Genomic DNA, 27,349 nt, shown 5'->3' with positions numbered 1-27,349 from the left:
TGGAGAAAAGGGAACCCTCTTGCACTGTTGGTGGGAATGTAAATTGGTACAGCCACTATGGAGAACAGTATGGAGGTTCCTTAAAAAACTATAAGTAGAGCTATCATATGATCCAACAATCCCACTCCTGGACATATATTCAGAAAAGATGAAAACTCAAATTTGAAAAGATACATGCACCCCAATGTTCATAGTAGCTCTGTTTACAATAGCCAATATGTGGAAGCAACGTAAATGTCCATCAACAGAGGAATGGATAAAGAAGAAGTGGTACATATATACAATGGAATATTACTCAGCCATAAAAAAGAACAAAATAATGCCATTTGCAGCAACATGGATGGACCTACAGATTGTCATACTGAGTGAAGTAAATCAGACAGAGAAAGGCAAATATCATATGATATCACTTATATGTGGAATCTAAAAAAAAAACGATACAAATGAACTTATTTACAAAACAAATAGAGTTACAAATGTAGAAAATATACTTATGGTTTCCAAGGGGTAAGGGGGGGAGGGATAAATTGGAAGATTGGGATTGACATACATACACTACTATATATAAAATAGATAACTAATAAGAACCTACTGTATAGCACAGGGAACTCTACTCAGTACTCTGTAATGGCCTATATGAGAAAAGAATCTAAAAAAAGAGTGGATATATGTATATGTATAACAGATTCACTTTGCTGTACAGCAGAAACTAAAGCAACATTGTAGATCAACTATACTCCAATAAAAATTAAAAACAAAAAATAAGTCTTAGGACATCGTAAACTTGATGATGTAAAACTCAGTCTTGTTAATGACAAACATCTATTGCATGATATTTTGGTCAATACAGATTTTAAGTTCAAATACCAACGTGGTTCAGGTTAACCTAACTGATAAAGTTGGACAGCTGGGATCTGTGGTTAAAAATAAAGAAATTGTCATCAGCCAATGGTATCCTGAAAAATCATGACACTAAGTTGTGCCATATCTTTTGATTTTCTAAAAGTAATCTGGAAATGAAGATTTTACATTTAAAACAGACAGCCTATATATAAAAATCAGACAATTAATTCTAAATGTGTGTATATATATGTATATGTATTTATCTCCTCACTTCTGCAGGATGGTCCTACCCAAATAAAGGCTTCTATTTAACAACACCAAATTAGGCAACCATTAACAATGTGAATAAAGTTATTTTAGGCATATGACTGAAATATATACATATATAGTATTTCAGAGAAAAGATTAAAATTACATGAAAACATTTTTATCAATGTCTGGAGAAATGCAAATTGATTCCATTCATGTTCTGAAATCTATGTATATACAAAATGTTTTATAATTTTCAAAATTAAATTCTCTATATAGGTTTATGCTTTGAAACAAGTACAATTTTAATGTTAACTCATAATTATATATTGAAAAAATTCCACTGAAAATGTAGAAAAATGATATCAGTTGTTCAGTCACGTACTTAAAATAGTTTTTCTTACTGTTTCAATAATATTCATGTATTTAAATTTTTAAATAATATTTTGTCATTGTTGAAAACATTGACAAATAAATATATAAATTAAAAACATGCTGATAAGCCAAAGAGATAGGCAGTGTTAAACTTTTGGTGAATTATCTTCCTGATATTTTATTTGAATACATATACCCAATAGAAAAATTAAAGTAACATTGGCTTTACAGTTCTATGATCTGCCTTGTAACTCTTATAATATAAACATTTTTATACCATTAAACGGTCTTTGAATATTTACTTTCTAATGGCAATGAGATATACATCATATAATTACTCCATAGTTTATTAAGCAAAACTAATAGTATTAGATATGTATGATGCTCTCAATATTTTACTATTATGAAAAATGCAGTGAAAGTCATCTTAATTCATCAATATTTCTTGGCCTCATTAGGATAATTTGCTAGGGAAATTCTGAATCAACAAACACAAATACATTTACTGCCAGAAGGCTTTCTACCACTTTATGAAAATTTCCATCTCACATAGTCCTGCTAGCTGTATGAATAATAAACAAAATTTTGTCAATTTGATTGATGAAAATCACATGAAATCTCTACTCTTGATTGTTTCCTAATGAGTATGAGCCTATTTTGCTGTGTTTGCTGACTATTTGTATTTCTTTTCCCACCAATAATTTTTTGTATTATACTTGCTCATTTATCTAATGGGAAAAAAAGTGATTAACAGTATATTTTCAAGGACTCATGTATTAAAAACAATAATCCTTTCTCTATCATACTTATTGCAATTTTTTTCCTATTTTTTCATTCTTTAATATTTTTACTAAATTAAAGGAATGTACAGGAGACTATAAATGTCTAATATTTACATGTCTATGTCATTTTGGAAAATATGGTAATAGCAAAAACAAGAAAAAGCTAAAACAGATTTATTTATATTTACTTTGGATATATAGTCATTTTCTTATGAATTTACTCTCACTTTATAAGAGATTCTATTTCTTGTGTCAGCTTGAGAACAGACAATCTTTAGAGAAAGTAGGTGAAATGATTGGCTTAATAAAATTGTAGCAAACTAAGGAAAGTTAGTCAAAATAATATGATTCAGAGTTTGACCACAGGCGTGAGGAGAAACTGCCAAAGATAGAAAAGATATGAAGATTTCTTTAAAACAATCCCTCTCACAGCTGCTCTAAAGATGATTGAATGTATGGTCTATTCTGTAAATGCTTGTAACAGAAATATATCTTGATTCTAGTCCTAATTAATATTCCTGTTGTATAATTCCATATTAAATTGTATCATAGTAAAATAATTCCATCAATGTTTAGAAAGAATTTAAAATTGTCTTTACTTTCAAGTAGGAGAGTAGAGAATAATTTTAGCACTCAAAAACACCTTTAACTGGTCCCAGAGGAAAAAGAATACAATTGTCTGTAAAAGAATGTGATTATATTGCAGAGCTTCACTCTTGTGATTGTGAATTTGCAGTAGGGAACTTTGACAGTTGGAAAAAAGAAAAAAATTAATTGATACCATGTAATATTAAGTATGATCATAGCATAAACTGGAGCTTTTAAATTGTTGCCACCTGTATATTTTATTCAAATATCATCCAAAAAAAAAGAATGCATCATTGAAATGAATTTTCTTGAATAATCCATGAGATAGTTCCATGGTATATTATGAAATACAACTTAAATCACTTTATACAGCTTAACTTTTGCCTCTTATGGATTGCATTTTTGATAGTGAACAAGAGAGCTGAATGAAAAGCAATTAAGATGGTGTATAACTACACATGAGTGTGGGATTCTTGGGAAGAGGAAGGATAAGTGATGAGTATGACCATTCTATTCTCATTCATGTAATAAAGGTTTATTGTTGTTTATATAAGTAATCCAAATTGCCTTTGTATTAATCTGAGCAATAATCTTTGCTTAATCTTACTTTGAGATACAACAACACTTGGCAAATGCTACCACTTTGTTTAACTTTGAATTATATTAGTTTTAATTTAATCAAGGGGTCTTATTTAAAACATATAAAATACACTAATGAAAGAATGGTAAATATTAAACCAAACTGAGAAGCTTCCTGAATTTTATATAGTTTATATACCTATCTATAGAATACTAGTGGATAAATTGTCATTAAGAAAACCAAAAATGAATCATTGATAAATCATTGCCATGAAAGATGTCTATGAGTGACTAATTATTAATGATTAAAACCAATGTAATCATAAATGATTTCCTAATGGGGTGACTTAATTAAATACTGAGTTATAGAGAGATGATGAAATGAAGTTAAGTTGGAATCAAGTAGATATCAATCAGGATCTAAGAAGAATTAAAGGTCAAAGATACTAGAAAATTTTGTCACTTTATTTACATGAAACATTCCTGGGACCACTCTTTCAAGCTGGCTTGATGAATAAATAAATATTTAGCAGCAGAATTGATCATAATTGGTAGGAGCTAAAATTAGAGAAATGTTTCTTAGGAGAGAATGAGAACAACCCATGGCACTTGACACATATTAGGAGTTTAATAAATGGTAAATAAAATTTAAGACTAAAAATAGGTGGGGAAATGCAAATCAAAACTTTCTCTGCTTCTAATAGATGTTTATTGAATGTCAGATTTAAAATAGCTACTCAAATATAAGATATTTTAATCAATTGACACCTAATTTGATATTTATATCTTGCCAAGTACAAATTAAGCACCTGTATATACTCCTGAAGGTTAATACATTCATATGAATGCAGTTACAATTTTAGTATTTATAAAGTTTTAAGTTAATTAATGATGCAAAGAGTAATTCATTGCATACATTTAAATTTCTATGTATTATGACTGTTGATTTACCATTTTTTTAAAAAAATCCATTTCCTTTGGGTATATTTGCATGATAAACATATAATACAATCATACACTGTAGAAATCATAAAATTGAAATTGGAAGTTGCTCTACATACAGTATAAAAATCAAAAAATGGAAAAATTCTCAATAGTGAGAAAATTGAAATTTGAAATGCAGTATTGTACTTCATTTAAAACATCCATACTAAAGGACAATGAGTCTGAATTTGCATGAATATATGATTTATTTATCTGTGACTCTCAAATACATATTATCAATGTTTTAGAATTATCATGTCATATAACATTGATATAAGTAATAGTTTAGTGCAAAAACTTATCATAGCCATGAAGTGGCAAAGAAGCAAAGATAAATGACCAAAGAAAAATTTTAAATGAGAAAGAGTTTTAAAATAAAATGATCAGGAGGGGATGACCATTTATTGAGTGTCTACTATATTCGAGAAAATGTGCTATGTATTTTCACATTGTTTAATTTTCCAAAATATCCTGGCAGGTATTTTTATTCTCATTAGTTCAGTAAATAAATAGCAGTTTGATGAGTTAAAGGAATGAATTATGATTCTCTCTTTTCCAGTGGGAATGATTCAGAAATGATTAATACATTTTCTAAAATTATGCAGTTAGACGGTGACAAAAAAGTGCTCAATCATAATTGCAAAACTTACCTTTTTACCATTGTATCATGCTGAATTTTAGCATAATAGAAGTTAAATCATTCTTAAACTGAGATAAACTGGTACCATTGTTCCTCTTAGTTTGGAAAGAGAGCTCAACTTAAATCCTGATAACGATAAACATGACCTACGAGAAAGCCAGAGTCTACCTAGCTGGGCTGATAACTAAGTAACCAAAGTTAACACTTTGTACTTCCAAGAGGGAGTACAGAGTTCTCTAGTCCTATACGAATAACCATGGATCACCTGGCTCGCCTGAACAACGCTAGCCCACTAGTCCATTGTGTCTCTGTGCTCTACTTATCTAAGCCTTATAGACCTTGGACACATCACATGATCAAACCACCTTGTCCAAACATTAAGCATGATGCTCACCTATCTTTACTGCAAAGTACTGATTTCACAAGACAAACTTTATTCCCTTTCAGAGGCTATAAATTACTAATTATATTCACCAAATAAATTAAAACTGCCTACAGTCAGTTTATTTACCACTGTGAATTCTGAGTTTTCAGTGTTTACATGAAAATGTCCACCCTAGCTCCATCAAGTTTCTATCTGTTTCAGGACAGGTTAGGAAATTGTTCACAAATAATAACATTTTCATTACAAAAGAGCTCAATCTAAGTGAGTCTACAGATTAGGTTAGGGATGTTCCATACAATTCTAAAGTTACATAAAAAAGCTATATATAAAAAGTTACATTAAAAAGTTATATATTAAAACACATTTCCAGAGAAAAGCGTTCACAATTCTCATATTGTATCTCTTTATTCCATGGCATTTTACTTTATTCCATGGTTTAATGACTAGTTGCTAAAAAAACTAGTCAAAGATAAGATTAAGCAGGAACTATCATGAAATGACAAAGAAAATTGAGAGGATTTAAAACCTAAAATATTTATTAAATACTGTCAAATTCACCTCTATAGGTGTTGGACTATTTTAGATTCCAAATGTAATGTCTGAGAATATCTGTTTCCTCAAAACTTTGCCAAATGGGTTTTTTCTCACATGTTTTCAGTTTTGTTTGTTTTTTGCTTGTTTTTTTCCAATCTGATAGACAATAAAGGTATGTCAGTTTAGTTTTAGTTTGTATTATTTGTAAGTTTGGCATCTTAAGTTTTTAGGCCATTTATATATTTTTCTTTGTGAATTATCTGTTCATGAATTGGCAATATTTAATAATGCTACATATGCATTTACCCTTTGACTTAGTAATCTTCTTTTAGAAACTTATTGTTTACTTTTAAAAATATCAAAATACACGCATGCATTTTATATACATAATGCCATATATTCATACATACAAATGCAAAAGGTTTCTCATTGAGCCTTTAATTTTAATAACAAAATATTGCAAGCACAGGAACAGGCAAGGATTTATTCTCTCACCACTGTTATTCAAACTTGTATGGAAAGTCTCAGCTACTGCAATAAGAAAAGGAAAAGAAAAAAATATATATATATATATACATACACATATTAGAAAAGAAGAAATAACACTTTTTATTTGCAAAAGACATGATTATCTGTGTAAAATATCTCACTTACCCCCAAAAATACACACAGATATTCCTGGAACTAATAAGCAAGTATAGCAGGGTTGCAGGATACAAGGTTAATATACAGAAGCCAATTATTTTTCTATATACCAGCAGTGAACAATTGCAATCTAAAATTAAAATACCATTTACTGAATCATCAAAAAGTAAGCATAAATCCAGCAAAACATGTATAGAATTGATATATGAAAAACTACACAATACTTCTGAAAAGAAACAAAGAAGATCTTCTGTGTTTGTTGATTGGAAGACTCAATATTTTTAAGATGTCAATTCTTCCCAGCTTGATCCATAGATTCAATGCAAACTTCATCAAAATTTTAGCAAGGGATTTTGAAGATATCAATAAACTGATTCTAAAGTTTATATGGAGAGGCAAACATATAGAAGAGCCAAAACAATGTTAAAGAGGAACAAGGTTGAAGACTTACACTACCTGATTTCAAGACTTAATATAAAGCTACAACAATCAAGACAGTGTGATGATGAAAGTAACACACAATTTAATGGAACAGAATAGAGCGCCCAGAAACATTCACACAAATGCAGTCAAAGGCAAGTCAAAGGAACAAAGGCAAGTCAGTGGAGAAAATATATTCTTTTCAACAAATGGTGCTGGGAAAATTGGACGTCCATATGCAAGTAACTGAAACTAGACACAGAACTTAAAATATTAACACACACACACACACACACGTACACACAAACTAAATAATACACCTAAATGTAAAATGCAAAACTGTAAATCTAAGATAAAACAGGAGAAAAGATATGGGATCTTGAGATTGGTAATAAATTTTAAAATGTAAGAATAAAAGCATAATACATAAAAGAAAAAAATTGATGTTACAATTTTAATAAATATAAAATTTAAAACTTCTGCTCTGCAAGTGACACTGTAAATTGAATGAAAAGACAGGTCATAGACTGGGAGAAATTGTTTGCAAAGCACATATCTGATAAAGGACTTGTATCTAAACTCTATACAGGATTTTTAAAACTCAACAATAAGAAGACATATAACCTGATTAAAAATGGGCAAAAGACATGAACAGATACTTTGCCAATTAATATATACAAATGGCAAATAGCCTGTGAAAAGATGCTCAACATAATTTGTCGTTAGAGAATTTGAAATTAAACATCAGTGAGATGCCATTAGCACCTGCTAGCAAGGCTAAAATCCCAAAACTCCAACAATACCAATTTCTGGCAAGAAATGTGGAGAACAGAAATGCTTATTCATTTGTGTGGGAATGCAAGAGTACAACTTTGGAAGACAGGTTGTAAGCTTCTTATAGAGCTAAACATTGTCTTATCATAAGAATTGGCTATTGCAGTCTATGTTTAGCATTTTCTACTTGTAAGTATTTACCCAATGACTTTGAAAACTTATGTACATACAAAAATCTGTATGTAAATGTTTATAACAGCTTTTTCCTTAATTGCAAAAACTGGAAACAAACACAATGTCCCTAATAGATAAATGGAAACATAAACTCTGTTACAACCATACAATGAAAAAGTATTCATCAACTTTAACAAATGAGCTATCAAGACATGAAAAGAAATGGGTGAATAAATGCATATTGCTAAGTAACTGAAACCAGTATGAAAAGGTTACATACTGTATGATTCGATTATGTGACATTCTGAAAAAGGTGAAACTTCACAGTGAAAACCTCACTGGTTGCCAGAGTATTGGAAGTGGGGGTTAAAAAGGTGGAACACAGGGGATTTGCAGGGCAGTGAAACTATATTATATGATATTATAATGGTAGATACATGACACAAGCATTTGTCAAAACCCATGAAACTTTACAGCATAAACAGTGAACCTTAATGAATGCAATTTAAAAAATATCATTTAGGAGGTCAGAGAATCCCACGTTGGAATGCTGAGTATGACAAAATATCTAACTCTACTACAGATGTATAAAACAACCACACAGAAGGTGATGGGAAAAGAATGTGCTGACCTATATAATTTTGTAAATGAGCAGAGTCTGTAAGACTACAGGCAAAAGAAACTGTACATAACTATTATACATAAGTACTATACTTTATGAGGTTGTTTCCTGTGGTGGCATGGTTAAGATTCTGATAACATTATACATATATAATGGAATTGAACTCTTAATGTATGGATGGCAGATCATAGGAGTCAGGTTTGTTACTACTGGAGTGTAAGGTTACATATAAACATTGGGAATAGGCTAAGATGATACATAGAGTAATGGACTGGAGTTGGAGACATTATTATGAACTCTTGTTTAGGTTAACATAGATATCTGTGTTTACCTATAGAAAAACTTACAGATATGTGTCTATACATAGGCACTATGCACATATATATTTCTTAGATCTATAGGCTGAGAGGTCTTAGAAGCAATCATACCCCGGTAGCAATGAAAACACCTACTACTCAGATATTTGCTTCTAATACCATATGCCGATGAAAGGAACCACACTGATTGGGAAATGTCTAATTCTAGGACTAGGGCAAGAAATGTACAAGATAAACTTGAAGAATCTTATGATGACAGAGTAAGGAAGTGCTAAGAAAAAAAATCACATTGATAGGGCATATGTCAAGGGACACAAGAGCCAACTGAAAGAGCTCCCAATGGCCAAAACTGGGACAATTTTAGAAATAAAATAATGTAGCATTGATTTATAAACCAAAGGGTAAAATAAATATTCATGAGTCCATATAAATAAATGATCTGATAATTAAATAAATGTGGAAGAGTAGACAAATCTCTGGGTAGAAGTATTCTAAATAATTTACGTAGCTATTCCACTTTCAAGGAGATACAACAAAATTTCCACTCAGGTGTGGGTATGCATAGTGACTTGCTTCCAAAGAATACAGTATGAAAAGGGGAGAAAAATAAAGAGCAACTTAACAGTGGAGAAACCTGATTAATGTTAATATCAACAGTGATAAGTTAGTATGATAGTATGTACTCTTGATATGATATGATGAAAATTACAATTTATCTCTGTGGTCTTTCTCATAAAACACATAATCCCAATCTAATCACAAGAAAATCAATAGACAAATCCCACTTGAGGAACATTCTACAAAATACATGACCAGTTCCTCAAAACCGTCAAGAATCAGGAGAGCTGTCCCTACATTTTACAGGGCCATGGCCACTGTGGTCTGGTCAGTCCCATACACCAGAGGGGGAAGTAGACATGTCCAAGAAGGCCCTCCCCAGTGCCAGGCCCCTTGAGGCCCAGGACCTGAGTCAGGGCCACACTTGCCCAGGTCTAAGAAGGTACTGTTCTCCGTGCTCGGGAGAACTTCAACACTCCTCTCCACACTTTATTCCCCAACGTAGCAAAAGGATTTGGAAATCATTTATTAAATAAAAAGTTTAAGGAGAACAATTAACCCTGTGGCTCTCTCTCAGGACCTAACAATTACAAGCCATGTAAATTCTCCTTTGGAAGAGGCCTGCAGGTGCCTCTAGGTGCTTTATTTGACCTAGAAGGTAACTTTAATTCAGGAGAAGAAAACTCTAAGCCCACTTTAAAAACTAAGCCATATTTTCTGATCTGGTTTTATGTTGATTTTTTACTCATAACTCTTGTGTCCATTTTTCAATTGGCTTAGAATTTAGAAGGTAAATATTGTTATTTTGTGTATGCAAAAACCCCAATATTTAAAAGCAAATAGCACCTGTAAACTATAAAATGACACAAATAAAATTTATGGACAAAATCATGTACTCATGTATACCATGGTTTGAAATCATACAGACAAGGGTTAGGCAGGTTGCATGAATGTCTGGGTCAGGTTAAATATAAAACAGAGAGAGTGGCGGTGCCAATAAAGTATTGGTGAGTGCATGACCTGCATAAGAACATTCCCACTCACTAACTTTGACCCTCTGTTAGTCAAAGAAAACATTTGGAAAATTGGCTTATCCTGGGGCTGCTAGAATGCATTTTCTTTGAGGTTAGAGATGGATAAAGAAGATTCTGAATGTCCTTTACTTATATATTTTGTGTTGAAATAGCATAAAGTTAATCATGGTAGGTCACATATTTTCAATTTTTTTCAACAATTTCTGATAGCTGTATCATTTCTAAGAATATCTAGTTTTATCTTGGAAAATTTGAAATCTCAGGTTTATCATTTTTAATTTTGTAATGTTTGTTTGCCCTAAGTAATAAATACTCTGTATCACAAAGTGCTTAGAACCTGTTGATTTCCAAGTTCTTTATTTACATATGTATGTACTACCTAAAATCCAAATGTGAACAGGAATATCATGTCAAACTTTTATTTACAACGTAAAAACCTGTGATGAAACTGATAGAAATTATTGATATGTAAGTGAAACTTAAGAGTAAACATTTTGGATTCAGTTTGAAATATAACTACATCTGAGTCATTATAAACAAAATAGAAATCATCTTCCTTGGGATGGTTTGAATAAACATTACTGAAGGTCAAAGATTTAATGGTAATCTTTCAAGTTCCTCAACAATTTTCTTATTCTTTGATTCAAATTTCATGGAATAGGCTTCCATATGTTCTTATATTGCTAGGAAATAATGCTACTGCATATTAGTGTTCAGGAATTTTGACACTATTAGGCTACATTTTAACAGAAATTAATAAAATACAACACCAAAATGACATGTTTCTTCCTTTACACCCCAAACACAAATATACACATGAGCAGACACCCTACTACCCACATATGCAGAAGTATGCCTATACTTTCAGTTAATGGCACTCCTTACTTCTTTGTAAATTTGAAGCAGTCAGTAGAGAACTTCCACAGGCTTCTAACACCATATCGCCTCACCTTTCAGCATCAGAGCTACATCAGAGCTCCCTTCCTGCCTATTATCAAGGATGAACTTTACATGAATCTTTATCATTCCAGTCACTCTGTGATACTAAATCCCACCACATTTCAATATCCCACCCATGGATATTGCCTCCTGCAATGTTCTCCTCTTTCTCTCTTCTACATCAAAATTTCCTGTTTTACTGGATAATTCTCATTATCATTCAAACATTGCTTAATTTCTTCCATTAAAAAAAAGAGAAAGAAACCCTTCTCTTGATCACACATACCTTAATGAGATATCACTTTATTTTGCAATAATACTCCTCAAAAGAGTTCTCTATATTTGCTGTCTCCAATTCCTTTTTACCCATACTGCCTTAAATCCATTCTCCTCTGGCTTTCAGTCCCAGTACTCCAACCAAATTACTTTTATTATGAAAGCCAATGTTCTCCACACTGTTGAATCCAAAGGTCAGTTTCCGGACCTAATTTTATTTGAGCTACCAGCAACATTTGGTGTAGGTGATCATCTCCTATTCTGTAATTCATTTCTTCACTTGGTTTCCAAAGTGCCACACTTACTTTATTTTCTTCACACATTATTTGCCACTCTTTCTTATACCTCTTTACTGGGCATAATTTCACTACAATCACCTTGCATACCCAGTTTCCCTTACCATTATCTACCTTTTTTCCATCCATTTGAAAATCATCTTGTGACATACTGTACTTATATGTATTGTTGATTCTTTATTGTCCCTTATTAAACTAGTAAACTATAAGCCTTTTCTATCTTTGTCCTCATTCTGTACCCATTTTTCTACAGATTTTTCATGTCACATAGTAGTCAAGTGTACACTCCAGAATTAAAGTGCTAGCTGAAATCCCAGCTCTCTCTTTACTAACTGTGTACCCTTGGACAAGCTATTCAGTATCTCTACGCCTCAGTTTCTATATCTGGAAATTAAAGATAATAATTGTATGTCTCATAGGATTTTTGTGAGGATTAAATAAGAACACTTATAACAGTGTCTGGCACATAGTAAGTGCTAACATTATGTGTCTCTCACATTTCTGCTAGAGTATCAAATTCTTGCTTCTTTCTAACTTCTTCTCATAATATTTCTTTTTTTTCCCTGAGAGCACTTGATCAAAGAAAACATGTAAAAACTGAGTCTTCAGATTTTTAATGGTAGAATTCAATTTCTGCTTGATCATTTAAAGAAATGTCACTTATGCTTTTGTCATGCTATCGGTCACTGTCTCTATCTCTCACTCTCACTCTTGCTCTCACTGTGTCTCAAACGTATGCACTCTGTGTTTATCAAGGGTGGTTTTTCTTTGTTGTCCATATATTTTTCATCAAATAATTACTTTTTCAGGAACTTTCAGTAAAATTTTCAGGCAGAAAATTTTAGGTGGAGCCCTACCCTTTTTGAATTTTACAATGGACACAAGTCTCTCAATGCTAAGAAATGCGGGCACCTTGCCATTCCTGTGGAATATCCCCAGGCATCCTAGGAAGTTGTGGCTAAAGGCGTTGTTTAATTACATCACATCCAATATTATAAGATTACATTTGTTAGTATAAAGCCACACCTCTGCAATGGTTTGGGGATTTCTTCAATCCTCTCTTAAGCGTAAGATGATAGTTGTATGGACTGCCTTATCCAAAGTGCAATGGTATCAGTAACTGCAAAGTTGACAACTCCCTTATTAATGAACTAAGTATGTTCTCTATAAGGAACCAAAATGTCTGAAAATCTTCCTACAATTAGAACTAATATTTGGTATTATTTTTATGCTCAGTTCTGTGAGTATCATAAGAACAGCTTTGCAGTTTAAAATAATGGTATGCTGGAGCCAGCTCACGTGCTTTCAGATTTTTTATCTAGATTGTGATACCTAAAGTCTCAATATTTTCCTCATGAAGCAAATCTCTTCTCCACTTTATTGCGTGTGTTCTCTATCTGTCACAGTTCTTGATTGCAAACAGACACTGGTTCAAGCAGATTTAAGTGCAAAAGCAGTTTTAGTACTGAGTCACTCAGAGTAATGCAGGAAAAACTGGAGAACCAGTCTTGGAAAACAGAAAAGAACAAAGAAGGGTTTAAATCACAGCTAAAGTCAAAACAAAACTTCAGAACCATTTGGGTAAGGACATCATTTCCACTGCTACCGAACACTTGTATTTCTGACTTCACTGTAGACAGGGCCAGGACGGAATAATGGGAGCCCCACAGGTTCTATGGCAATTGCTACTTCTGGAAATTAGATATCACCTTTGCTGCTGATTCAGAGTTAATTCCCCACCCTCTATGCTGTTTTTTATCAAAATATTTCAGTTCAAAGCCTAGGAATCTGGGTTTGATTTGCTAAGCAAGAAAGGCTGAGAAAATAAATATCTGGTCTTTCTTGCTTCCATAGTTGAAGGGGAACTCTACTAGCACCAGATTTCATGAAGTGATTAATTTCACAAATATATGAAGGAGTTCAGAATAGATTACCAAAAATAATAATGTTTGATTCAATTTCTACTTGATATTTTGCCAATAAAATCAAAGTTTAATAACTTAGAGCAAAAGATCATCTGCACCCTCACATTCATTGCAGAGTTATTCACAGTAGCCAAGGTATGGAAACAACCTGTGTTCATTAACTAATAAATAGATGAAGAAAATGTGACACATATATACAATGGAATCGTATTTAGTGTAAAAAGGAAGAAACATTTTTGACAACATGAATGAACTTTGAGGACATTATGCTAAGTGAAATAAGTCAGGTAGAGAAAGACAAATATTGTATGATCTCACAAGTGGAATCCAGGAGTCAATCTCATAAAAACAGAGAGTAGATTGGTGATTGCCATAGTGTGGAAGGGTGGGGGTAATGGGCAGATGTCGGTCACATGCTACTAACTTCCATTTATAAGATGAATAAATTCTGAGGATTTAATGTACAGCATGGTGACCATAGTTAACAAAACTGTATTGTATTCTTGAAAGTTAAAAGAGTGAATCTTAAATGTTCTCACCACACACAAACACAAAAATGGTAATTATGTGAGGTAATGGATGTATTAACTTATTAGTAATGTTACCGAATGCAAGTTCATGTACCTGACGCGCAGTGAGGCCAAACAAACTGAAATGTTGGAGTCTGGAGCAGAGAAAGGTTTACTGCAGGGCTATGCAGAGATGGGTGGCTTGTGCCCCCAAATCCCTGAACTCTCTGAAGGGTTTCAGCAAGGCATTTTTAAAGGCAAGGTGAGGGAGGGGCGTGGTTAGTTGTTGCAAACTTCTTGGTGTCAGAATCCCTTGTTCTTGTGGCTGTCCAGGTAGATCAGGTCAGGATATTCCTGTAAACCTCCAACAAGACAAATGTTGTTCTCTGTTCTGCAACTTTTTATCTCTATATGAATAGACTCTCAAAGGTCAGAGCCTTGAGAATAGGCTACCCTCTATATTTCAGGCTATAGGCAGGCAACATTCTTTTACAAAAGGTACAGAGCCAGCATGACTAAGCACAGACAACAGAACACAAAGGCTAAAGTAAAAGGAACAGATCTAATATGGGGTCAGATTTGTTCTTCCCTATTACAATAATATTTTATCATGATTACCACAATAATCTTATGATAATCATATCACAATGTATTTCATAGATCAAATCGTCGCATTGTACACTTTAAAATTACACATTAATATATGTCAATTTTATCTCAGTAAAGCTGGGAAAAACCCTTAGAGCAGTATTTTTTAATCTGGCTATAAAATAATACATTTTCACTATTAAATATTCAAACACCTGCACCTAGAGAAAACTACTGCTAACATTTTGATGAACATGTTTTCGGATATTTCTCTATATGCTCATGTAATATGTAACTTTTATTACTAACCTAGCATCAGTTTCTAGTAAAACAGAGTCCTTTCTGAAAAATGAATCTATCCCTTCTCCATGCAGTCATGTGCTATAAGAGGGACTGATGCAACACTCAGCTTCAATTTGGGGTATGAATGATATAAAAGTGACCCAGTCTACATTTCCAGGGAATAGTCCAGGAAGGACATATACAGTATAATTTTTTTTAAAGTCTGCTTAAAATTCTAGGGAAGTTTCTCTTTGGTTTTAAGATAGTGAGCCATTGTAAAACATTATAGATAGACACGAGAAAGATGAATATAGCACTGATTGCAATTGGCAGCCATTCTACAACCAAAATAGAAAAAGTTCTAGAATGACGTTGACAAAGAAGAAGGGAAAAGAAAATCACCGAAAAAATCTGAGCCCATGAAAATATTATTAAACTGCTAGATCAAACAAAAACTGAAACTTTGGGACTCCTTTGAATATTATCAAATCCAATACCTTGTGGCATAATTTACTTTTAGTTAGATTCTCTACTGTTTGCAGGTCAAAGAGCTTTGGCAAATAGAGCAAAGTTAAATAAACAGAAAATCATACAATACATATATTTATAATATTTAAACCTTTTAAGTTACTCTTCCCACCTCTTAATAGATATATTAGTAGATTGATTTTAAAATTCATAGTTTCAGCTTTTATGAATTTTTAGTAATGCATAGTATAGATGTATGTTATTTTATTTCGGCATGTGCTTATTACTGTCTAAAATATTTAGTGTTTTGTTTTGTTCTGTTACTATAGTAAATGCTGTAGTGGCAAAATCTTGGCATGCCCCTTTGTGCATAATCATTATTATTATATTAACTGTAGAATGATTGCTAAAAGTATGACATGTAGGTCAACCAATATACATATTTTAAATGTTCAAATATATAGCAATACTGCCCTCCATAATTTTATAATGACTCATATTCGTGTGTTTGTAAAAATATTTATTTCTCCACATGCTCATTCAGACTTGGGATTAAAAATTTTGTTAAGCATTCCAATCTAAGAGTAAAATATTACATCTCTCTCTCTCTTTTTTTAGTTTTTAATTTCTTTCATTGCCTGTAGAAGCCAATGTGATGTTTTACATTTCTTTACGAACATTACTTCTTTTATAAAATGCTTCTTTATGCCTTTTACCCGTTTGCTCTTTGGGGTGTTCATCTTTTTTCTTGTTGATCTGTAAGTGCTCAGTATATATTAGTTATATTAACACTGTATTTCAGGACTTGAAAAGATTCTCTTTCATGTATAAATGTGTTAATTGCTGCTTTATATAAATATTAATTTTCATGTAGCCAAATCTATTAATCTTTCTTTTACGGTTTATAGTTACTGTCACGCTTAGTTTATTACATTTTAGTGTATGATTTTCTTCCTCTAAAATGTGATTCTCAACTGTTTTCAGTCCACTGGCATTTAAATGGGATTGAAAATTCTCTATCATCCCAATGCAAATCAAATGAACACTAAAAAAGTAAATGTTAATTACCAGAATTAAAAAGGATATATTGTTAATTTATCATAGGGAAGTATGCAATAAGTTTATGATGTGGAAAGATAAGGCTATTCATATGTACCCTACATAAAATATGTTCAAAGTAAATAATTTGCAATTCACAGATCAGAGTAACATAATATCTTCACTTTTGTTTGAAGGTCTTAAATGCATATTCTGTTATGTTTCAGTATTACCTTAACATAATTCTTACTAGGTACATATATTTCTGTCTCTTAAAATAAAGAAGTATTTGCCACAAGTTTATATAATTAATATCAATCTTGGTAGGTATGAAGGTGTATTAATATAAAAGACTTGACTTGTGAGCTTTCAAATATCATTTGTAATTACATGATATTTTCTTGCAATAAAAGAAAACAATAAAAGAATAAATTATTCAAGATTATTTAGATTTATTTTAAATAATCCTTTGACCTTTTCTCAATTACCTGCTTATCTCCAGTGTATAGGGTATGCTTAATCATTATTTGTTAAATAAATGAAAGTGCGTCTTCTAGGTAACAGATTAAAATGGAAATAATAGACATTAATCTAATAAATTTACCTAAGCAACAAAAACTATTTTTAAACACTAATTATGTGGAATCGTTGCGGCAATAGCCCCAGTGTGAATGAAATATCTTAAAACTGAGCTGGTTGTTGTCCTAATTTCAAGATCTCCTATATCATAGGCTCTCTAAGGCTGCTCTATTCATATATACATACACACTACAATATTATACACACTTCTTTTTTACCTTTGGTTTGCTTATTTTTAGAAGTTACAGTGCTGATACCTGTTCTACTTGTTGCTTTTAATCTCTCATATGCTATTCTCTACTTACCCTATTATTATTATCTCTTTCTGATGTTAACATCACTTCCAAATTTCATTTTCTACTAACTCCAACTTCTCCTTCAATTAGGGCAACTATCTGTGTATTCTACATACTTGCTATCTTTTATATGCTGAATATTGTTTTATTTTCATGAGGTCAAAATGTAAAGATGGGACTTGTAGTTCAGCTATGACATGTAAACAGCTTAGAAGTCCTGTGGGCACAAGATAAAAGCTGAACATACTGAAAATCAAAGTTTTCCTTAGACATCAGAAAATTGAGATTGCACGGCAAATCGCCATCTCAAAATCTGGAGAGACAGGCTACTACAGAGAAACACAGCTAACCTGGAACAGAAGCTGCCAGAGCCATAAACTGGTAGGACACTTAAATGATAATTTTGATGAATTGCTGGAGGCCAAACTTGGACTCTTTTGAGAGTGAGAAACTCCTGGAGGAGTACAGTCTTAGAGGGGGCTCTCACACTTTTTTGGGGTTTTAGCTCTAGGAACCCACAAGTTCCTCACACTGAGCAGCTAAGAAAACTTACCTCCTGTCTTCGGCAAGAGGTAAAATAACCATTGTGAAATAGGCCAAGTGTACACTCCATATAAGGCCTGCTCTCCAGTGAAAAAACTTGACCAGCGCCTTAGCCCACATAGGCAGGGGTATAATTACTTAACACAAACACTCACTAACCTTTCAACCTCACATAAGTGGGAGTGAAAAAAAAAGATAAGAACCACTTGTGAAGGTCACTGTCAACCTACACAGGCCCACTAAAAGACTGAGATTTAATCAAAAAATGATAGAAAAATTACCTTCTCAATTCCTTAGTACCACTTGAACAGGGCTTCAGTATAATAACAGGGAATTATAGCTGGAAATGATGCAAGGCATACAGAATCTTTAGAAAAACATTTTTAGGGAAACACAAAGTCAACAAAGAAGATAAAAAACTTGACACCTACTGTTATAATAAACATTAAACACAGCTCAACTCCTAGCCAGCTTCATATAAATCTCACACTAAAGGTCTATTTGCTTCAGTTCCTATTACTTGATGTGTCATGTCCAGCTTTCAACAAAAAATTACAAGTCATGATAAAAGTCAGAAAATGGCACAGAATGAAGACACAGAGCAAGTGTCAGAACTGGATTCAGATATGACACAAAGTTTGGAATTATCAGACAGAGAGTTTAAGATAATTATGTTACTATATTAAAAACTCTAATGTGAAAGGTAATCAATTTGCAAGTACACATGTGTAATATAAAAAGAGAAATGGAGACTCTAAGAATCAAAATGAATGATAAAAAATCAAAAACAATATAACAATGTGAGTTATATGAGTTTAATTAATAAGAGATATGTAAGCCTAGCTCATGTACTCCAATTAACTTATTAAGTGAGATTTTTTTGGTATAAAAATGCTTTTATATTCTTTAAGACATTACTTAAAGCTTTTATATCAAAGTCAGGAGGTTCTACCATCATGTTAACATATTGGTACTCATGCCTGCAATTTTAGCCACCTAGGATGTAACAGCTTTGCTTGACAAACTACACACTCTCCCATAGTTACAAAAGTATATTAAATATGTATCCTGTGTGTGTGTCTATGTATAAAGTAGAGCATGCAACAATGATAATATTAGGTTTTTAGGCTTTGGGACATACAAATGAGGGAAAAAACAAGACATAAAGCTTTCAGAAACTACAAACTACAATTTAAAAACTGCTCTTCTAATAAATAATGTATGAAAATCAAGAATACATGTGGAATATGTGTTTCAGATTTATGCAGATCTCATACTCTGCATAAAGTTATATAAAATAATTTTATTTTTAATAATAAAAAGATTACTTTTTTTGAAAGTAGATACTCTTTACTAGTTTATTGAATTTAAAAAATTGAAGATTCCTCATTTGTGTGTGTGTGTGTGTGTGTTAATTTCTGCTTTATAACAAAGTGAATCATCTATACATATACATATATCCCCATATCTCCTCCCTCTTGTGTCTCCCTCCCAACCTCCTTATCCCACCCCTCTAAGTGGTCATAAATCACTGAGCTGATCTCCCTGTGCTACGTGGCTGCTTCCCACTAGCTATTTATTTTACATTTGGTAGGGTATATATGTCCATGCCACTCTCTCACTTCATCCCAGCTTCCCCTTCCCCTTCCTCGTGTCCTCAAGTCCATTCTTTACATCCGCATCTTTATTCCTGTCCTGCCCCTAGGTTCTTCAGAACCATTTTTTTTTCTTTTTTTTAGATTCCATATATATGTCTTAACATACAGTATTTGTTTTTCTCTTTCTGACTTACTTCACTCTGTAGGACAGACTCTAGGTCCATCAACCTCACTACACATAACTCAATTTTGTTTCTTTTTATGGCTGAGTAATATTCCAATGTATATATGTGCCACATCTTCTTAATCTATTCATCTGTCGATGGACACTTAGGTTGCTTCCATGTCCTGGGTATGGTAAACAGAGCTGCAATGAACATTGTGGTACATGACTCTTTTTGAATTATGGTTTTCTCAGGGTATATGCCCAGTAGTGGGATTTCTGGGTCATATGGTAGTTCTATTTTTAGTTTTTTAAGGAACCTCCATACTGTTCTCCATAGCGGCTGTGTCAATTTACATTCCCACCAACAGTGCAAGAGGTTTCCCTTCCCTTTTCTCCACACCCTCTCTGGCATTTATTGTTTGTAGATTTTTTGATGATGGCCATTCTGACTGCTGTGATGTGATACCTGATTGTAGTTTTGATTTGCGTTTCTCTAATGATTAGTGATGTAGAGCATTCTTTCATGTGTTGTTGGCAAACAAAGTTTTCTGTGATTAAAAATCTTCCAACAAACAAAAGCCCAGGACCAGATGGCTTCACAGGTGAATTCTATCAAACATCTAGAGAAACGCTAACACCTAACATTCTCAAACTCTTCCAAAATATAGCAGAGGGAGGAACACTCCCAAACTCATTCTACAAGGCTACCACCACCCTGACACCAAAACCAGACAAAGATGTCACAAAGAAAGAAAGCTACAGGCCAATATCACTGATGAACATAGATGCAAAAATCCTTAACAAAATACTAGCAAACAGAATCCAACAGCACATTAAAAGGATCATACACCATGATCAAGTGGGCTTTATCCCAGGAATGCAAGGATTCTTCAATATATGCAAATCAATCATGTGATACACCATATTAACAAATTGAAGGAGAAAAACCATATATCATCTCAATAGATGCAGAAAAAGCTTTCAACAAAATTCAACACCCATTTATGATAAAAACCCTCCAGAAAGTAGGCATAGAGGGAACTTACCTCAACATAATAAAGGCCATATATGACAAACCCACAGCCAACATCATTCTCAATGGTGAAAATCTGATACCATTTCCTCTAAGATCAGGAACAAGACAAGGTTTTCCACTCTCATCACTATTATTCAACATAGTTTTGGAAGTTTTAGCTACAGCAATCAGAGAAGAAAAAGAAATAAAAGGAATCCAAATCGGAAAAGAAGAAGTAAAGCTGTCACTGTTTGCAGATGACATGATACTATACATAGAGAATCCTAAAGATGCTACCAGAAAACTACTAGAGCTAATCAATGAATTTCGTAAAGTAGCAGGATACAAAATTAATGCACAGAAATCTCTTACATTCCTATACACTAATGATGAAAAATCTGAGAGAGAAATTAAGGAAACATGCCTATTTACCATTGCAACAAAAAGAATAAAATACCTAGGAATAAACCTACCTAAGGAGACAAAAGACCTGTATGCAGAAAACTATAAGACACTGATGAAAGAAATTAAAGATGATACAAACAGATGGAGAGATATACCATGTTCTTGGATTGGGAGAATCAATATTGTGAAAATGACTACAGTACCCAAAGCAATCTACAGATTCAACGCAATCCCTATCAAACTACCAATGGCATTTTTCACAGAACTAGAACAAAAAATTTCGCAATTTGTATGGAAACACAGAAGACCCCGAATAGCCAAAGCAAACCTGAGAAAGAAAAACGGATTCTGGAGAATCAGGTTCCCGGACTTTAGACTCTACTACAAAGTTACAGTAATCAAGACAGTATGGTACTCGCACAAAAACAGAAATATAGATCAACGGAACAGGATAGAAAGGCCAGAGAAAAACCCACACATATATGGTCACCTTATTTTTGATAAAGGAGGCAAGAATATACAATGGAGCAAAGACAGCCTCTTCAATAAGTGGTGCTGGGAAAACTGGACAGCTACATGTAAAAGAATGAAATTATAACACTCCCTAACACCATACACAAAATAAACTCAAAATGGATTAAAGACCTAAATGTAAGGCGAGATACTATAAAACTCTTAGAGGTTAACATAGGCAGAGCACTCTATGACATAAGTCACAGAAAGATCCTTTTTGACCCACCTCCTAGAGAAATGGAAATAAAAACAAAAATATACAAATGGGACCTAATGAAACTTAAAAGCTTTTGCACAGCAAAGGAAACTATAAACAATACGAAAGACAACCCTCAGAATGGGAGAAAATATTTGCAAATGAAGCAACTGACAAAGGATTACTCTCCAAAATTTACAAGCAGCTCATTCAGCTCAATATCAAATAACAAACAACCCAATCCAAAAATGTGCAGAAGACCTAAATAGACATTTCTCCAAAGAAGAAGATCCCTCATTTTGAAGACCTTTTTACAGAAAGTAGCATTTCTAACTGACAGATCTGGAAATTAGCCTGACTTGGACAAACTATGGATTCAACATGCAGATGAGATTTCCTCCTACTGTTAACTTGCCCTGGATTTGATACCCACCCTCAAAAGAATCCTATAAAAAACTGCTTCAAAGCCCCTTTGAAATTGCAGTAGTGCAGCAAAACCACAAGTAAACAGCAGCCTGTTAACCTGTTATTTCAAATACAGACTGAAAAGCCAAGAGGCAATTTTTTGTGCAATTTTTTAAAAACATCGTTAAGTTGATATATCAAATCTGCACAGCGCTGTCCCTTCACAGAAGGCAAGAAAGTGCCGGCACATCATGTGGGAGGCCGTCCTTGGTGCTGTAGGCTGTGAAAGTGGGCCTCCTTCAGGGTCTGGTTGATGTGGAAGTAAGGGGCCTTGGCACAGTGTGGATCGCCCCGGCGCGGGCTGGGGGAGCGCGTGGGGGCTGGACCGGGCGGTGGGGTGGTTTAAGCTGCTCTCCAGCCCGCTGGCCTGGCCCGGGCTCTTGATGCTGCTGCTGTTGCTGTTCCCGCCACTGTCACTGCTTGAGGACCGTGTCCCACGAATCGTGAAAGACAGGGTTTCTACTCTCCTTGTGGTTTGTGGGGGGAGATGGTGGTCTTCTTCACTGCCGTTCCTTCTCCTTTTCCTGGGGCGGAGGCGCTCGCTCACGGCAGACGATGGAGGCCAGCGACGCGGCGCCGCTCCGCGAGGAGAGGGAACAGAGAGTTTTGCGTGTCGGCGGCCGCCACGCACTCCCCCTCGGGCCTTAGGCACTCGCCGCGGCTCTGGTGGAAGCTGCCAGCCAAAAGATTACTCTTTTGCTTTGAATTATGTATGCTGCCTTTTCGCCTTCTGAATATACCCCACTTTGAACTAATATATAGCTGTAAATAAATAAAAGTTCTATGGTAGAAAATTCTTAGACATTTCAGAAGATAATACAACCACAAATATTTTTAATCCATTAATTTAATTCATCCCTCAATTTACTCCTTTACTAATAGTTTATTCCTTTATTTAACAAAAAGGTATATTTGAGGCATGACTGTGTAACTGGCCCCTGCACAAGAACTGAATAAAATATAATCCTTGTGCTTGTACTTAGAGACTCAGGAGAATCTTTGTATAACTCAAGTTTCTTATTTATAGAAATCAATTCTAGTTAACCTAGTAGCAATGAACTTAAAACATAGCTCAAATATCTGTGTAGTTCAAATACTGCTTGGGAAATGAGCAGGAACAGATAGTCTGATCCACAACAGATCCACAACAGATCATACTAAAATAAGTGTCGGATTGGAATGCCATCATTACTGCTGCTGATGACGGAGGACCACTGTTGACATTACTCCCAGAGAACCTGGATGCTGTCATCACTATTTCTGGTCCTGCTGGCACAGCTGCTGCTGGGCACTGGGTGCTCCTGATGATGAAATGAACGTTAAAGAGTCTTGCATCAGCCTTTACAAACTGAATTCAGGAAAATAGCGTTATGTGTGACTCAATACTTTCTCTCCTTCACTCACTTCACATCTAATCTTCTGGAAAATCTGTTCTCTTTAATTTTAAAATAAATGCATTATATGGCCACATTTCACTATGCCCACTGTACCCCAATGCAAGCATGCCGTGGTCTCTTGTCTAGATTACAGTAAATTTCTTCCTGCTTTCACTCTACTCTCTGTCCTCAAGGGTGCGACTAGGGTGATCCTTTTAAATCATAAATCAAACCGTTTCACTCTTCTGCTCAAACCTTTCCAATGTCTTGCTATTTCACTCAGAGGAAACCACAAATCAGCAAAACTCATTGAATGGCTAGGTACAAGCACCTGAGTAATCTGACTTCCTGTTAATTCCTCACCCTGCTTCAGTCCTACTGGCCTCCGCTATTCCTTCATAAAGGCAGATACGCTCCACTTTAGTGGAGCATTCACTTGCTAGTGACTAGCAAGCATTCACTTGCTAGTCCCTCTGAAGAAAGGCTCTTCCTCAGATACCCACATGACTAACTCCCTCTTCTTCCTCAAGTCTCTACTGACTACCCCATTTCCAAATGCAATCTGCCCTCTCCCCCTGGCATTCCCAATCCACTCAACCCAACTCTATTTTATCCCAAGGAAAACATCAACTTGCAATTTACTCTTTTATATGTATTTTTCTACTATTTGTCTCCCCTCCTTACTTTCCACCAGAAAAATAACCTATACTAGGGTACGGGTTGAGGAAAAGGGAGGAATGAATAAGCAGATCACAGATGATATTTAGGGCAGTGAAACTGTTCTGTATGATAAAATAATGGTGGATACATGTAAGTATATATTTGTCAAAACCAACAGAAAGTGTAGCACCAAGAACGAACCCTAATGTAAACTATGGACTTTGGGTAAAACTGATGTGTCAGTGTAGGTCCATCAAGTGTAACGAATGTTCTACCCTGGTGTGGGGTTGCTAGTGGCAGATTGTGTGGGGGGGCAATGTGTATATGGTAGTTCTCTGTATTTCCTGTTTAATTTTCCTGTGAACCTGAAGCTGCTTTGAAAATAGAGTCTATTAGAAAACCCTCTAAAAAGAAAATAATTAACACAAATATAACTGAAAATAGATTAGTATCCAGAATATATCAAGAATTTCTAAATGTAAATTTAAAAAGATAAACCACCAAATCAAAAAATTAGGACATCAAAAAAGATTCCAAGGAAATATGAATGGATACAAAAATATGCTATATCTCAAAAGGAGAATGTGAATCAAAATCATGTTTTCTAAAATGAATTTTCATGTAATTCACACATTGAAAATAACATTCATAGTAATTATAATAATTAAAGTATATGGAACAATGGGACCTAGTTTATACTTCTGGTGATGTTTAAAATGATACAGCTGTTTGACATAACAATGTGAGTATCTGAAGTGTTACCTGACAGTCTGTCTTTAAAATTCCTTGAAGTATCTTTGCATTTTTCTCTCCTTAGGCATAGTTACCTTGAAGAATGTTTCCTGGCCCCACTGAGAAGAGGCTAAGGAAAAACCCAAGTCCATACATCAGAAATTATTAGAGTCTCACAGGGGTATATAATCTTCCTTTCATTCAATGAGTTCTGAGTCTCTAAATTCACACATTTCTAGGAAATGTGTTAGGCACTATGACTCAAAATCTGTTTATAGGATTTTATTTTACATACATAAACACACCATATATATATGTATATGTGTGTGTATATATGTACATATACATATGTGTGTGTAAATATACATGAAAATATATTTTTCAGTTATACAATCAAAAGTAAAATGTAGTTAAAATAAAGATGACCTTTGAGAAACTGCCCTGTATTTCAGTCCTCAGGGTCATGAACAATTAGCATAAACCTACAAAAATTCCTTAAGGCATACCATCTTGATGACTATGCTAGATCTGAAATCTATCCTGACAACCATACCCATTTTATCTCTTGAGCTCTGTGCCACTATTTGATCTCTGCTTCCTTGGGGTCATCTCACTCCCTTAATTGCAGTTGAATTGAATCCATTTCAACCACAGAAAATTCTACCAGCATCTATATTCTATACAAAATTGCCACAAAAATCACTTGTCAAAGATGATGACACGCCTCCTCAAAGTATATCCCTTGCCCTTGGTGGAGAAAGTGTCCTTTGGGTCCTTCCAGGGGATTTTTAGGGAGTGGATGGTCCATGTTAAATTCACTCCAGCATTTTTCTTTCTGTCAAAATTGTTTCAAGTTCCTTCTCAACATAGTACTTGGATTTGCTGGCATTTTCATTCAATTTATCATTGTCTATCAGTGCCACCTGGTCAATTGTGTGGACCACTCACAGCTGTTATGCTATCATAGTGAATCTAGAAACTCTAGCAGATAGATTGATATTAATGCAGCCACTCTGTAATTATGTACTCAGAATACCTCCTATCTACAGTCCGCAGATTTTCTATAATATAAATACTAATGTAAATTGTGAAAATGAAACACTGAAAATCTTTTGGTATAATACCTCTTTTCAAAGTTGTCTTTAATTGACAATCCCCAGAGGATTTTCAGCTGCTACCTAATTCAGTGTTTCTCAACATTGGCTGTTTCAAAATCAGCTGGGGAGATTTAAAGATTCCTAATGTCCAAGTCATTCCCCAAACTAATTGCATTGGTATTCCTGGGGAGGAACTCTGGCATCAGGATTTTTTAAAGCTCCCGGGCAATTCCAATGCATAGACAAGGTTGAGAAATACTCCTTTTTTCACTGAGCCAAACTTGAGTCCCTTTGCCCACATGCAGTAAAGCCAATCTACTGACACCAGGTTGTGGTGATGGAAAGTGCAGCGTTTATTGCAGGGTGCCAAGCAAGGAATCTGAGTAGCTAGTGCTTAAAAGGCCTCAACTCCTTGAAGGCTTTCAGGGAAAGGGTTTTAAAGATAGGGTGAGGGAGGTGGGTGATGGGGTGCATGATCAGCTCGTGAACATTCTTCTGATTGGTTGGTGGTGAGGTAATTGGGAGTCAGCATCATTAACCTTCTGGTTCCAACCTGTGTGGGGTCTACATGCTTGTGGGCAGCATACAGTTAACTTCTTCCACCTGGGGGTGGTTTCAGTCTCTGCAAAACGCCCAAAGGATGTGGGTCAGAATATTATCTCTAGCCCTTGAGGAAGAACTAAAAATCCTTGACTTTGTTTAATGGCTAAACCATTATTATTTTGTCTTGCTCGACTGTTTTCCTTTCTGTATTTTCTCACTTTGATTAAATTCACTCTTTGGAACTCAGGGAAAGCCTAGGGAGCTAAAGTTTTTCTACAGACAAGAAGCAGGCAGAGGACATGGGCAGGGAGGGGTCTGTTCTGGGAAGGCCCAATAGGGTC

General features: G+C 34.2%; 1 pseudogene; it reads right to left on the bottom strand.

Annotated features, from left to right (window-relative positions):
• Positions 1 to 22,789: 22,789 nt before the first annotated feature.
• LOC118893964 lies at positions 22,790 to 25,925 on the bottom strand (annotated as a pseudogene).
• Between the last annotated feature and the right edge of the window lie 1,424 nt (positions 25,926 to 27,349).

This window comes from Balaenoptera musculus, chromosome 4 (genome assembly GCF_009873245.2).
Source record: "Balaenoptera musculus isolate JJ_BM4_2016_0621 chromosome 4, mBalMus1.pri.v3, whole genome shotgun sequence".
Taxonomy (NCBI): Eukaryota; Metazoa; Chordata; class Mammalia; order Artiodactyla; family Balaenopteridae; genus Balaenoptera; species Balaenoptera musculus.
The sequence above is the reverse complement of the archived record's forward strand: the minus strand, read 5'-3'. Positions and strand labels throughout refer to the sequence as shown.